The following is a 15,795-nucleotide window of genomic DNA, read 5'->3' as shown; positions in this document are numbered from 1 at the left end:
TTTACGTCAGATTAAACAGTGTGTAAGCTTAGTGACCGATGACCCCAGCAGTTTGGTCCCTTAGGAATTCACACACATTTGAACATTTTAGGGACAGCGGATGTACTCCCGCCGTGGGGAGCCATTGGGTAACACTCCATACCACGGTTTGTGGTGATTGACGTAACTCTGACAGCACAACAGTATGTCACGGACATCCTGCATTCTCATGTTTGACATCTCATGCGACAGAATCATTATGACATTTTTCAACTACCGAGCGAGGTGGCGCAGTGGTTAGACACTGGACTCGTATTCGGGAGGACGACGGTTCAATCCCGCGTCCGGCCATCCTGATTTAGGTTTTCCGTGATTTCCCTAAATCGCTCCAGGCAAATGCCGGGATGGTTCCTTTAAAAGTTCACGGCCGACTTCCTTCCCCGTCCTTCCCTAATCCGATGAGACCGATGACCTCGCTGTCTGGTCTCCTTCCCCAGAACAATCAACCAACCATTTATCAACTGCACACATAGCACGCTTCTGCATAACGTTGAAATAATGCCGTTCCCAACAAAATCGCGAGTGTCTCCCTCATACAACGTGTGTGGGATCAGATGGACGTCAGATCTGTTGTAGAGCCTGTTACCAGGATATTACAGACCAGTTACAACAGTTGTGGACCAGTTTGCCTCAGGAGATCTACATCTATATCTACATCTACATTTATACTCAGCAAGCCACCCAACGGTGTGTGGCGGAGGCACTTTACGTGCCACTGTCATTACCTCCGTTTCCGGTTCCAGGCGCGTATGGTTCGCGGGATGAACGACTGCCAGAAAGCCTCCGTGCGCGCTCGAATATCTCTAATTTTGCATTCGTGATCTCCTCGGGAGGTACAAGTAGGGGGAAGCAATATATTCGTTTCCTCATCCAGAAACGCACCTTCTCGAAACCTGGCGAGTAAGCTACACCGCGATGAAGAGTGCCTCTCTTGCAGAGTCTGCCACTTGAGTTTGCTAAACATCTCCGTAACGCTATCACGCTTACCAAATAACCCTGTGACGAAACGCGCCACTCTTCTTTGGATCTTCTCTACCTCCTCTGTCAACCCGACCTGGTACGGATCCCACACTTATGAGGAATTCTCAGGTGTATGTCGAACGAGTGTTTTTTAAGCCACCTCCTTTGTTGATGGACTACATTTTCTAAGGACTCTCCCAATGAATCTCAACGTGGCACCCGCTTTACCAACAATTAATTTTATATGATCATTCCACTTAAAATCGTTCCGTACGCAAACTTCCAGATATTTTACAGAAGTAACTGCTACCAGTGTTTGTTCCGCTATCATATAATCATACAATAAAGGATCCTTCTTTCTATGAGACCATTCCCAACCGAATCAGCACATTCGTCTAGGCCAGGCGGGATTGCAACGTCATACTGATAAGTGGGCTAAAACTGCCGAGTTATTTGTAAATTTGTTTCGGTTTTGTAACCACTGCAGCAACTTCAAATACTCCATCAAGCCGTGAAATTTCCTTTAGTTTTCTCCTCCCTTTATGAGCACTCCTCTTTTACCGTCAGGCAGTGTATATCGTAAAAGTAATCGCCCTATAACACGTAGTTGGCATATTCGTGATGATATTTTCGTATTTTTTTCATTTTCTTACTGAGTCAGGAACATTGTGGAGGGAGAGGGCTTAGATTGGAAACATCATTATTTTTTTCCATTTTTATACAGACTTTCGTTGTCATCAGTCGCCTAGAACTTAGAAGTAATTAAACCTAACTAACCTAAGGACATCACGCACATCCATGCCCGAGGCAGGATTCGAACCTGCGACCGTAGCGGTCGCTCGGCTCCAGACTGTAGCGCCTAGAACCGCACGGCCACTCCTGCCGGCTGTTGTGTACTGTAACTACTACATAAATCAGTTCGACTCTACTTGACGATTGTAATGATATACGCTTATTTCTAATCGGTTGGTGCTGTTCGTTGCACCAGCGATTCACGTTCACTTTTTCTAGGCAGCGATAGTAACGATGCGCCGTGAATTATTGGGCACCGGATAGATCAACGTAGTGGCGCTAGAGAAGTGTGGGTCGGCGGTGACCAGCACATCAGCCTTCCGTGCGGTGTGAAATTAACGCGGCGCGCACGTGCCGGCGGCCTGAATACTGCACGAGGTTTCTGCGCGGCCGGCCGACAGGTGACAACCCGCCAGCCGCCCCGCCAGCCACCGGCCGAGTTCGACTGCAGCAGCACTGCGCAACGGCGCTCCCGCTGCGCACGCGTCGCGTCGTGCAACACACGGGGGAAAGCCGTTGCTTGGGGAGCTCGCTGTATAAGTTTGTCCGTGCTCCCATTGCTGCCGGCTCTCTTACAATTTACAGCTTGAGGAGCTACTTTAGATTACTGACTTATATTGTCCATAATAACTACACTTCCATACAGCATTTACATGCAGTATAGGGTTGGGTTGTTTCTGGGAGGGGGTCAAACAGCGAGTCATCGGTCTCATCGGATTAGGGAAGGATGGGGAAGGAAGTCAGCCGTGTCCTCTCGAAGGAACCCTCCCGGAATTTCCCTGGAGCGATTTAGGGAAATCACGGAAAACCTAAATCAGGATGATCGGACGGGGGAGTCAACCGTCGTCCTCCCGAATGCGAGTCCAGTGTGCTAACCACTGCGCCACCACGCTCGGCTCATGCAGTATAACATAGTAAGTAATAGAAGAAGTAGTATTGCAGCAGAGGGTGAAATAGGCAAAGTATAATATAAAATCCAGTGAATGAGGCAAGCAAAGGGGAATACAGTCTAAAAGTGATATCGACAAAAGGGCAAAATGATGAAGTGACTATAGGTACAGCTAAAATTCAAGGCTATACAGGTCTGCTTGACTGCTTACAGGAAAATGAAATATATATTTGTAGAAAAGAGAAGTGCCAGTATTAATATAAAGAGCTCAGGCAGAAAGCGAAGAAGGAAAGCAAGGAACAGTAGGGTTTAATGTGGCACGTATATGTAGAGGGTGTATAAAAGGGAGCCTAATTTGAACACTTCATTATAGAAAGACGAAGAAGAACAAGATGATGAAGAAAGGGCGTAGCATACTGCGAGAAGAACTGGACATAGTACTGGAAGACTTAAGTCGAAATAAGACCCCGGAAGTAGACGACTTTCAGAATGAGATTTCCACTCTGCAGCGGAGTGTGCGCTGATATGAAACTTCCTGGCAGATTAAAGCCGTGTGCTTGACCGAGACTCGAATTCGGGACCTTTGCCTTTCGCGGGCAAGTGCTCTACCATCTGACAGGAAATTTCATTCTGGAAACATCCCCTAGGCTGTGGCTAAGCCATGTCTCCGCAATATCCTTTCTTTCAAGAGTGCTAGTTCTGCAAGGTTCGAATGAGAGCTTCTGTAAAGTTTGGAAGGTAGGATGCGAGGTACTGGCAGAAGTACAGCTTTGAGGACGGGGCGTGAGTCGTGCTGGGTAGCTCAGATGGTAGAGGACTTGCCCGCGAAAGGCAAAGCTTCCGTGGTCCGTCATACAGTTTTAATCTGCCAGGAAGTTTCAGACGACATTCACTTATAGGGATCCTTGCGTGAGCCAGTTAAAACTGTGCTACCTTTTTTTTTCCCCTTTTGAGTCTTCAGTGGTCCTACTGGTCATCTTGCGTCAAACTCCTTCATCTCAGAGTACTACTTCTACCCTATCTCCTCAATTATCTATTGGATGTACTTTGACGTTTGTCTGTTTGTCTACCCCTCCAATTTCCACCACCTACCGCTGCCTCTAGTGTCATGTAAATTATTCTCTCATGCATTAACACATGCCGTATCATCCCGTCACTTCTTCTTGTAAGAGTGTTATCCAGATGTTCCTCACCTCGCCTCTTCTGCAAAGACCACCTCATTTCTCAACAGTTCTCTTAATTTTTCAACATTCTTCTCTCCAACTTCATCTGAAACACTTTTATTCTTTTCTTTGTTTTTCCTCAGTCCATGATTCGTTACCAAAACGTTCGTTCTCAGCAAGTTCTTTCATAGTTAAAGCGATGTTCAATACTGTGCATTCATTTGGCCAAGAATCCTCTCTTTGCTTGTGCTAGTCAGCTTTTTATGTCCTCCTTGCTCGGTACGTCCTATTTTACCTTGCCATCAAGGCAGCAGAATATGTTCATTTCGTCTCTTTGGTGGTCCTCAGATTTGATGTTAAGTTTATCGCTGTTCTCAATTCTACTTTACCCAAGGCCGGTTTATGGCACAAGCCACCGCCTGGGCCGCCAAGCCTAGATGGGCCTCACAACTGTAAGATTTCTGTACAAAATGTATCACTGTTGGTAATGGCTCCTTGGGGCTGCAAAATAAGAGTACCCAATGAAATATTCGACTATACGGTGGTTATTTGGAAAGTAAGGAACGATCGGTCGTGAAATGGAAAATACAGTGAAAATCTGATGAAGCTTTGCACAGATGCATTGGGCACTGTGTCTAGTACGCCAGGCGATCGCATCATGTCACTCCTTTCAGTTCTGAGCTCAAAGTGTGAACGCAAATATTGCTATATATTAGCGTCTGCCGTCAAGTATGAGGGTCTGGCGAAAGATTTCGCCTGAAGCTATGCAGTTCACATAACATAGCTGTCATGCAGTTCGTTCTACACGATTCTCGGCTGCACTCTGCAGGGGCAATGAAGATGCTCCTGCAGCGTTTTTGTTGGGAAGTGTTTGATCACCCACAATAAAATGGCTCTGAGCACTATGGGACTTAACATCTTAGGTCATCAGTCCCCTAGAACTTAGAACTACTTAAACCTAACTAACCTAAGGACATCACGCACATCCATGCCCGAGGCAGGATTCGCACCTGCGACCACAGCAGTCCTGCGGTTCCGGACTGCAGCGCCTAGAACCGCACGGCCACCACCGCCGGCGATCACCCACAATACAGCCCGCAATTGGCTACCCCTGAGGTTCGTCTCTGCTCAAATGAATCGCTGGCTATGAAGACAGTATTTTGACACAGACAACGAACTGCAGTACTGAGTAGAAAATTGTCGAAAAGCACTGGCGGCTGTCTTCTATAACGAGGGAATTGAGAAGTTGGTACAACGCTACGACAGATGTCTAAGTCTGAGCTGCGACTGTCTAGAGACTCTGTAAGGTGTGGCAAATAAAACAGTTTTGATTCTCACTGTGGTTTCCATTTCGTGACCTATCGTTCCTTAGTTTCCGAATAGCCCTCATAGTACGTAACACAATTAGTAGTGGAAGCTGACACACCGTGAAAGTTTACCTGGGAAAAGAGGGGCAGTGGGGAAGACTTAGATGAGTCGCTTGCGTGGAAACATATTTTGGAACTGGTGCCGACTATTCTTCATTACGTTTGCCCTTCCGCGACTTGCTCTGAATCCATTTCCTGTGCTTAGAAGATTGCTCATCTTATTCAGTATGAGAATAATTCTTCGCTGCTGTTCTGAGAATAGTAATGTCATTAGTGAATCTTATCATTGATTGTCTGTCACCTTGAATTTTAGTTCCACTCGTGAATCTATTTTCATTTGCGCCACTGCTGCTTTGGTGTTAAGACTGGTTACATTGTGGTGCGGTAGGGGGTGAGGAGGTGGCTGGGTGATGGAGTTTCTGACGAGGGGTGGATGGGTTGGCGGAATGGGGAGGACAGTCTCTAGGGGTGATGTTGCCATGCATAAGAAATGAATTCACTGGCAACGAGGATGGTTAGAGCCGTTGTGCATGCAATTCGGACTAATGTGCCCACCCCCAGGATAGGTTTTGTCCTGTCATTTTCCTCATAGAGCGCTTCCTATTTGTCACGTCTTGAAACTGAGAAGGCATCTCTTTCCTGTCAACGTTACTCGGCAATTTATTAAAGGAAAGGAAGAAACTGGAATTCATTAATGTGTTTAGCAGTGAGAACACAGTTGATACTGACGTGCCAGAACCATTTTCATCTTACTGAAGTTAATACTTAACTGTTGGTAGAAGGTGTATTGAAATATTAATTGGAACAACAACTTAGAGCGCACACACACATTTTACAGAAAACGCAGAGACAACAAATTGTTCTATTACAGCTACTCACCGCAAGGAGTACAATATCGAACTATAACCAGGGTGGAAAGATGGAGGATGCAGCAAGGGAAAGTAATGATGAGATGAACTTTCCTCATGGAGACACTGCTCACATACTGGCGCGGTGGCGCCTATTCATACGGACCCACAATGACTGCACAACTGGCCTTTTAATACGAAGACACTAGCGCCTTTATAGCTTAGCCGTCGAATTTTTCCGTGGAGCACGACTCCCAACACTTGACTGTGGATACCAACTAGACAGGGAACGACCTCAAGGAACTATCCAGTTTCTAAACCTGCCCAAGCCAAGGGCAGGCACCTCACGCATTTGGCAAGATTTGCCACATAGTGATGACAGCAGTGCATGCGCATTGTGTGCTGTCCACTTGGTGCCAGGCTGTTGTCAGTCCATCCCTCCACTTAAAAGCCAGAATTAGCAACATTTTTCATCCACCAAAACTTTTAAAGTAACTTACCTGCCCTTATTTGTAACTGCTAATATACATTAATGTACCATTACTCTTCTAAAGCGACTAGGTTCAGCAACTTTTGAAATCAGAATAATTGCCAATTTTGAGGCTATAGAAATTAGTAAGCTAATATACTTTGCATACTTCCACTCTCTGATGACATACGGAATAATATTCTGGGGCAACTCAACACTTAGGCAGAAGGTATTCACTGCTCAAAAGAAAGTAGTTAGAATAATGTGTGGGGTTCATAGTAGCACATCTTGTAGGCATCTGTTTAAAAGGTTAGGAATTCTCACAACTGCTTCACAGTACATTTACTCAGTAATGAAATTTTTTCTCAACATGGACCAGTTTAAAATCAACACCGACATTCATGGTTACAATACCAGAAAAAAGAAAGACCTACACTATCCATTACTTAATCTATCTTTGGCACAGAAAGGGGTAAAATATGCTGTTATAAAACATTTTGATAAATTACCATATGAAATAAAATGTCTGACAGACAGCAGTAATAGTTCCAAAAACAAATTGAAATCCTACCTCCTTGATAACTCCTTCTATACCATAGATGAATTCTTGAATATGAGTAAATAAATCTGGAGATATAATATATGCATTTTGTGCCATTTAAGGGACTGGGATAGATAACTGAAATATTTAGGTATAACATTATAATGCAAAAAAAAAACTTGTTTCCTTTGCGCATTTCTTGTGAATTTGACACGTTCCACATTATAACAGTTTTCTCGTGCTATTGATCAATGGTACACGTAACTAACTGTCGGTATTAATGGGAGGCAAGGAGACGTTTGGGGCAGTTTAGTGACGTGACAAACTGCCCAGGAAATATACTACGAGGGCGTGCTGAAAAATAAGGACTCCGAATTTTTTAAGAGGAAGCTCTTAAAGCTTTTCAAACGAAACAGACATTATTAACAGTCTACATATCTCCTCTTCACGTCTACATGTATAGTTCTCAACTTCCTCACCCTAATGGTGGACACATTTCTCCGCAAGAGACCAGTGTGTTGATACCATCACTGTATAACTTTTGACCCTGTTGATCGAGCGATATCCTCAAATTTGTATGCACCATTTCATTACCATCACAATTAAGTCTTCAAATGTGTTCTTTAGGTTTTGGAAACACATGAAAATTTGATGGGACCACGTTGAAACTGTATGGAGGCTGATCGCAGACACTGAACCCAAGGAGTCAGATTGTTGCAGATGCCACAGTTTTCGTGTGTGGTTTGTGACTGCCATGCTAAATGAGAGACTGCTTGATTTGTGGACGAAGTCTTCCAGTTTGAAACTAGTTTACAGCATAGTGTTTCTCACTCACTGAGGTAGGTTTATTCCACACCAAAGGTTTATTCCACACCGCGCTACAATTCAGAGCTCTCTAGTGGCAGAGGGCTGAAATTATGCAGATACGAAGAATAAATATGTAGAAAGTTGGCAAAATTTGTTTTATTTAAAAAGCTTTAAGATTTTTCAGATAGAAAGATTTGGAGGTATGTTCCATTGGCCGATTAAAGGCTGTTACCCCAAGGATAAGTCATTTTTAATTAATTATTCCCTATGAAATCGGTCCATTATATTTCACCCATCCATTGTTCTAATTAATAATACACTACTGGTTTGAATATTTACGCTATGTCCTTTTAAAGATAGAACCGCAGCAGCATTCTTTCGCTTAAAGTTTTCGTATGATGTGGCATAACTTTCGCCTACAGGACTCCGACCAAACAGACTCAATATGCACCTTTTGAACTTGGTCATCATGCACATATTCACACTGATTCTAATCACTTGTGTAGGTATCCAAATAAGTTGCACGATTGATCGAATACAGAAATTATATTTCACGAAAAGTGGACATAAGGAATAGACAGTAATGTTTGTCGTAGCACACGATATCACTCAAAAGACAAACTATATAACTAAGAGTTCTCGTAAGAAAAAAAATAATTTTTAATAGATTTTAAATAGATATTAGCATTATGGCTGACCTAACGAAATAAAAATGTATGTCACCATACTGTTCTAATTACAAACGAGTAGTAGTTTTGAAACTTTTGTGTCTGGTCTCGTACTACACATAGCACAGAGGAATAGTAACTGTCATTCTATTAAGTAAGATTTTTTTTTAATTCTGTACATGACTAGAGAGGCTACCGTAGAATGAAATGTTCTTGCAGAAATAATAACAGCCAATCAGTTGCAAACTGCAAGGTTATTAAAACCCTTTTTTACCATTCTTTTATCGTTTACAATGACGTCTTTCTTAGAGGGAAAATATGGCTAACCCAAGCAAGATAACAGTAAAAATATGTATATACACAGGTCCAGTTCATATTCTGACTTATTGGATTACACGTTGTGGAAGAGGTACTTCAAAATATAGCCCAGAAGGCGTCATCAAACATAAAAAAATTCACCACCACATTAAATTAAAACTTGTACAACATGATTGTTATCATCTGATACTTCCTCACCAATGTACAGCTAGTTCACTAGCGTTATGTACACAACACCTGCGCTAAGGAAAGCTTCTAGCAACAGAGCTAGAAATACGTGCAAGCAGAGTGCACGGTAGTGGTTCAGAGGTTGAAATTAAAATTATGACACTAAAAACAGGATTATATTTATTCGTGTACTTGATTCAGATTAATTATATTACAAGAAATAGTATGTTGTCATCTAAAGAATGTCATTGTGGTAAAAACAAATTCCATAAACCTCAATAGTGCAGATAGAAACAATAGTAAAATGAACCATGGTGAGAAAAGGGGGAGGGTGAAAGGGGAGAGAGATGGTGGTGGGCGACGGAAGAAGATGGTAAAACGAGTGTATCTCTCAAATACATGTCTGAAAAAATGTGAATATCAAACCTCTAGAAATTTATGTGAAATCACAACAGAGAAGAAAGACAAATATCACTAGCATTAATAGGTGAGGAAAATGACGTATCTTACAGTCATATGGAAGATCGAGCCATTTCTCTGCTACTATAAAGAAAACATGTGTTTTAATGAACCTTCTAATTTGTAACTGATTGGCTGTTTACTTTTTCTACAATACGAATTCTTTTATCTAGAGTAGAGTTCTGTAGCTTGGGGCTCTTTTTAGATTTTCGCCTAGTAATCTCCCCTACTCCTTCTTAATTCCATCTATTGTTCACATCAGTCTTCTATGAAGATCTGAGCGGAGAGAAGATTACAATGAACTTTCCAGTTTACTTAGCTCGTCACGAAGAATTGGCTCTAGTTCTTCTTGTCTAGGGGTCTGGTTCATGAAGCTGAAATTCTTACATTTTAGGTCCTCACGGTGGAACTAAAGTAAAGAAGTTGGAGAGTGCTGTTTCAGAATTTTTGTTTTTATGTAGATATATTTTGTCACATTTTAGCATGTAATAGTCTTTTTATTTTCCACATTAACGAAGCCGAAATTACGTTGTTCTCACAAAAATACAAAAAAAAAAAAATACAAAAAGTACGTCCGATCACATCAGAGGCACGCTCACGACTCTCACAGTCTACGGAATTAATATTCCCAAGGGTTTACAGATTTCTTAACAAATGAATTTCTGCTAGTTTCTGTTACATTATTTCTTTCGATTATTACTTCACAAATGATCCATAAACAAACATAGTGACTAGTACAGTATTGTGTAATTAATAATAGAAATTTTAAGTGTGCCAATAGTTCGTAATTTCAAATGTTTGTAAAAAAATAATTTTAACTGTACTTATCGATTAAAACATAAGACAAAAATATTTTATAAAATAACTAACATAAATTTTAGCTAGAAATATAACATGCTCTGTATAAAATTATATGAAAGTTTTCTGAAAAGCAGCTGAGATAATATTGACCTGCCCAAAATTCGAAAAATAGTACTGATATCGACAACTACTATTGAGAAAAGGTAATGCTGGAGGAGGATGTCCCGTTACAGCCTCTAGACAAGTCTGTAATGAACAGGTCAATTATAATTAAAGTTCCAGGTTCAGAACACTATACAGAAGAACCACTGCTCAGATTGACGTTAAAATTTGAATGGAATGTCATCGAAGGAAGAGAAACGTTATGGAAACAATATTAAATTTAACGAAACTTTTACCACTAGATGGCGGCTTAAGTGGCCGAATATGAAAGATAAAAGGCGTGGGGTACACGGTTCCTCCTCATTTTACGTCTGAGATTTTCGGCACCACCGTCTCAATGCAGGATCGTGGGCTGCTAGTAAAGCTTTTACAAGAACTGTGACTGTGTGCAAGTAGCTCTGCAGAAGTTCCGCATACTCATTACCCATCTTAAGTAGTTTATTCATGATGACCTATCAGTAAGAAGTTTGTTCTAGACTTTCTTGCTCGTTTGGAAGTGGACAATGTATGACTATGGAATATACGTGCACAGCCGAAGTGCGTTTCCAAGGACATGCCAACATACGTAACTGCATATTATGGTGAACGAGAAATCCACTCGCCCACCAACCGGTACCAATTCATTCTGCAGAGGCAGCTGCGCGGCGTGGATTGGTGGCATCGTTTATCGCGGGGCCATACTTTTTTCGAGATGGATCCTGTTGGTCCCGTTACCTGTAACCAAAGCCAGTCCAACATTTCTGAAGTGGAAGGGAGTTCGTAGCATGAGTGGGTGTCAATAAGGGCATACAAAAATTAAACAGCTATTTATGAATAATTAGGTTCACCAGACAAACAAATTGCAAACACTTAATGTGGAAGTTTATATGGTTCTCGAGAAAGCGCCTCGAGTAGCCCTACATATATTACAATTCCTCAGTAACTTAAAAAGACGGTTACTGTTCCTCCAGCACCACAGACAAATAACAATTTAGCAACAACTTGAACGGCTCACGGCAAAACGAAATAAAAAAATAATATTGCCGTGAGGCGTTCAAGTTGTTGTTAAGCTGTGCAGAGTCGTGACATCTGAAAATGTCTAAGGTGTTCTGGCAAACGGATAAATAAGAATTAAAAAAAAAATACACTCCTGGAAATTGAAATAAGAACACCGTGAATTCATTGTCCCAGGAAGGGGAAACTTTATTGACACATTCCTGGGGTCAGATACATCACATGATCACACTGACAGAACCACAGGCACATAGACACAGGCAACAGAGCATGCACAATGTCGGCACTAGTACAGTGTATATCCACCTTTCGCAGCAATGCAAGATGCTATTCTCCCATGGAGACGATCGTAGAGATGCTGGATGTAGTCCTGTGGAACGGCTTGCCATGCCATTTCCACCTGGCGCCTCAGTTGGACCAGCGTTCGTGCTGGACGTGCAGACCGCGTGAGACGACGCTTCATCCAGTCCCAAACATGCTCAATGGGGGACAGATCCGGAGACGTTGCTGGCCAGGGTAGTTGACTTACACCTTCTAGAGCACGTTGGGTGGCACGGGATACATGCGGACGTGCATTGTCCTGTTGGAACAGCAAGTTCCCTTGCCGGTCTAGGAATGGTAGAACGATGGGTTCGATGACGGTTTGGATGTATCGTGCACTATTCAGTGTCCCCTCGACGATCACCAGTGGTGTACGGCCAGTGTAGGAGATCGCTCCCCACACCATGATGCCGGGTGTTGGCCCTGTGTGCCTCGGTCTTATGCAGTCCTGATTGTGGCGCTCACCTGCACGGCGCCAAACACGCATACGACCATCATTGGCACCAAGGCAGAAGCGACTCTCATCGCTGAAGAACACACGTCTCCATTCGTCCCTCCATTCACGCCTGTCGCGACACCACTGGAGGCGGGCTGCACGATGTTGGGGCGTGAGCGGAAGACGGCCTAACGGTGTGCGGGACCGTAGCCCAGCTTCATGGAGACGGTTGCGAATGGTCCTCGCCGATACCCCAGGAGCAACAGTGTCCCTAATTTGCTGGGAAGTGGCGGTGCGGTCCCCTACGGCACTGCGTAGGATCCTACGGTCTTGGCGTGCATCCGTGCGTCGCTGCGGTCCGGTCCCAGGTCGACGGGCACGTGCACCTTCCGCCGACCACTGGCGACAACATCGATGTACTGTGGAGACCTCACGCCCCACGTGTTGAGCAATTCGGCGGTACGTCCACCCGGCCTCCCGCATGCCCACTATACGCCCTCGCTCAAAGTCCGTCAACTGCACATACGGTTCACGTCCACGCTGTCGCGGCATGCTACCAGTGTTAAAGACTGCGATGGAGCTCCGTATGCCACGGCAAACTGGCTGACACTGACGGCGGCGGTGCACAAATGCTGCGCAGCTAGCGCCATTCGACGGCCAACACCGCGGTTCCTGGTGTGTCCGCTGTGCCGTGCGTGTGATCATTGCTTGTACAGCCCTCTCGCAGTGTCCGGAGCAAGTATGGTGGGTCTGACACACCGGTGTCAATGTGTTCTTTTTTCCATTTCCAGGAGTGTATTTGCTGCCAACCACCAATTATGAGTCAGAATTCGCCGACAACGGTCGCGTACAAGACAGAAACTGGAAACCACCTCACAGCAGTACTAGGAAACATTTATTTTAGTTACTTAACACCAAACGGAACAGCCAACAACGGCCAAGTATAACCAGGCTATAGAACTTGCGCCTTAGAGCAATAATAAGCAGGAATTAAGTAGCAAATACATGCCGCTAACGAGATCTTAAAACCTGGATGTCTAAGTGTTGAATCCTGCCTAGTTGTCAAATATGGGGTGTCTAGGAGATCTGCTTCTCGAATCGCTAGACAACAATTCAAGCAAATGGTTTTAATGAGTTTTATTACGAAAAGTACATGACGATACTTAACTTTGTGTTAAACAGATCTGTCACAAGCAAAGGTCGACAGACAAAATAAACAATGTTCTTCAGTAAATACAATTCTTAAGTCGCTGGTCTTGAAGTGCCGAATCTTGATGCTGCTGTAGAACTGGGCCGCGACCAGTCAGCGCGGCGCTTATCTCCTCTTCGCATATAGGCCCCTGCTGTCGCATTGTCGTCCTAGAGAGGGGTCCGTGAGCGTGCAATTGGCTAACATCTTCTTCACAGCCCTCTCTGCTCTCTCGTTTCCGAATGGCGTGTCGGAGCTTCACTTTACGCAGTATCGTTCCTACCCCCCACCCCCAAAGTGACAAAGCGACGGAGCTCGACAACGGCGGGTGAGGCCAGGGGTGTGGATGGTCTGAGGGACGGGAAACTGTGGATGCAGATGACGTCAGGCTTCCTGTCGTACCCCGCCATCGGGCCTTCGCTCTGGCGAAAACGTCACCCAGAAAACGACCAGAAGGGTAAACATCCATCTCCTGAGGCCCACAGTAAAAGGCGTTGCCTGTTGTGGCGTGGGCGGGTCCAGCTCCATCGTAGGACAAGAGGAGGTGGAGGAGGTGAAGGATCCGTGACCATGGGGGTCGTCCCGCGGTGTCGTGATGGCACCTTCTGGCGGCTGTCATGCACACGCTGTCCTCGGGATCAGTGAATCTGGGGGAAGAGGAAAAAGAAGGATCACCGTGCACATAACCCGGATGCACATAGCACGAAGTTGAATATGATGTCGGCGCTGCAGGACTCTGGACCTGAAATGAGATACACGCATGCGCCAAGTCGAGAAAGGATCTCGCCTTGCGCCCACCGTCTGCTGCCGTTAAAAAACCTGTAAAAGACAATATCGTGCGGCGTGAAGCGATACTTCCGGCCTTCCTTCGGCGTCCAATGCTGAGGAGAGTGAATCAGGTGGAGTACTGTCCGATGGCGTAATAATACTGACCATTCACAAAAATCTAGTCACGATGCCTGCGTAATCAATGCAATGTATTAAAAAGCTGCTACAGGCATTACCAAAACTAGTAAGCAATTAGTTCCTTCAGTGCTACGCCAGTCCAACCAACTTTTACTTCATGTGTATGTTTGTGGGAAACGTGTGAAATTTCAGTTGGATATGGGTGATTCTGTTACATTGCTGAATCGTAACACAAATGAACTGTTAGACTCCACACACCTGTCTAAAACTAACACACAATTGATGGCTTATAATGGACAAGACATTCCCATTCTCGGAAAATGTACTTTGCCTGCCATGTATCGCTTGCATAAGCGAACTGTGACTTTCACTTTGCTACAATCACGTGATTGTGAGAACACATCTGGCCTTGATTCATTTGATTTGTTTGGCTTTAAAATTCATGAGAATATGTTGCCAATGACAGCGTTCAATACCAGATACAGTGTAGCTAGATTCCTGAAAGAATTCCCTGAACTTTTGTCGGAAGGTTTAGGCGGCCTACTAATTTTGTTGCACATATTACTATGAAAGACAATGCTCAGCCGAAATTTTGCCTGGCAGAATTCTTCCCATTGCATTATGGGACAAAAACGCTGCTGAACGTAAAGAATTGTAAGATAGTGGAGCTATAGTGCCCATACAAGCTAGTTAGTGGGTAACTCCGCTGGCTTTGCTCCCCAAACCTGCAAGTCGCAATCACCTCTGTGTTGACTTTAAGTCTAGAGTCAACTCTCAAACTGTGATTGACACTTATCCATTGCCATTCCCAGAGCATCTCACGGACGGATTAGGCGCTGGTCCCTACTTTTCAAAAACTGATTTGCGGGACGTGTATCTTCAAATACTACTAGATGAAGAATCTCAAAACGTATGTATTCTGAACCTCATTTGTGCTTGTTTAAATATCTGCGTTTGCCTTTTGGCAGTACTTCCACACCCGACATTTTCCAACGGTATTTGGAACAGCTGACTGCTCAACTACCAAACTGTTCAAACTATTTGGACGATATTGTCGTAGCAGGTCGTACACCTGAAGAACACATTGCAAATTTGCATGCTTTGTTTCGTGTGTTATCTGATGCAGCACTAAAGTCTAAACTGGACAAGTGTGATTTTTAAACCTGAGTTGCAGTATCTTGGTCATGTCATAAACAGTCAAGGTGAACGTCCACTTCAGTCGCATTTGTTAGCGATAAGAGACCTGCCAGTTTCTCGTAAAGTCAAAGAATTGCAGTAAGTCTTAGGGAAAATAAACTATTGTATTCGGCTCATACCGAACGTTGCACAGATCGCAGCTCCATTGCCTCGGTTGCGTCTCAAGAATGTCTCCTTTGTTTGGACAGATGAGTGCCAAGAAGATTTTCAAAAACTTAATGATGCACTGCTCAGTGATCGATGCTTTGTTGACTTTGATCCTGGCAAATCGGTTGTGTTGCAAGTTGACGCTTCTTATTACA

This window comes from Schistocerca cancellata, chromosome 6 (genome assembly GCF_023864275.1).
Source record: "Schistocerca cancellata isolate TAMUIC-IGC-003103 chromosome 6, iqSchCanc2.1, whole genome shotgun sequence".
NCBI lineage: Eukaryota > Metazoa > Arthropoda > Insecta > Orthoptera > Acrididae > Schistocerca > Schistocerca cancellata.
The sequence above is the reverse complement of the archived record's forward strand: the minus strand, read 5'-3'. Positions refer to the sequence as shown.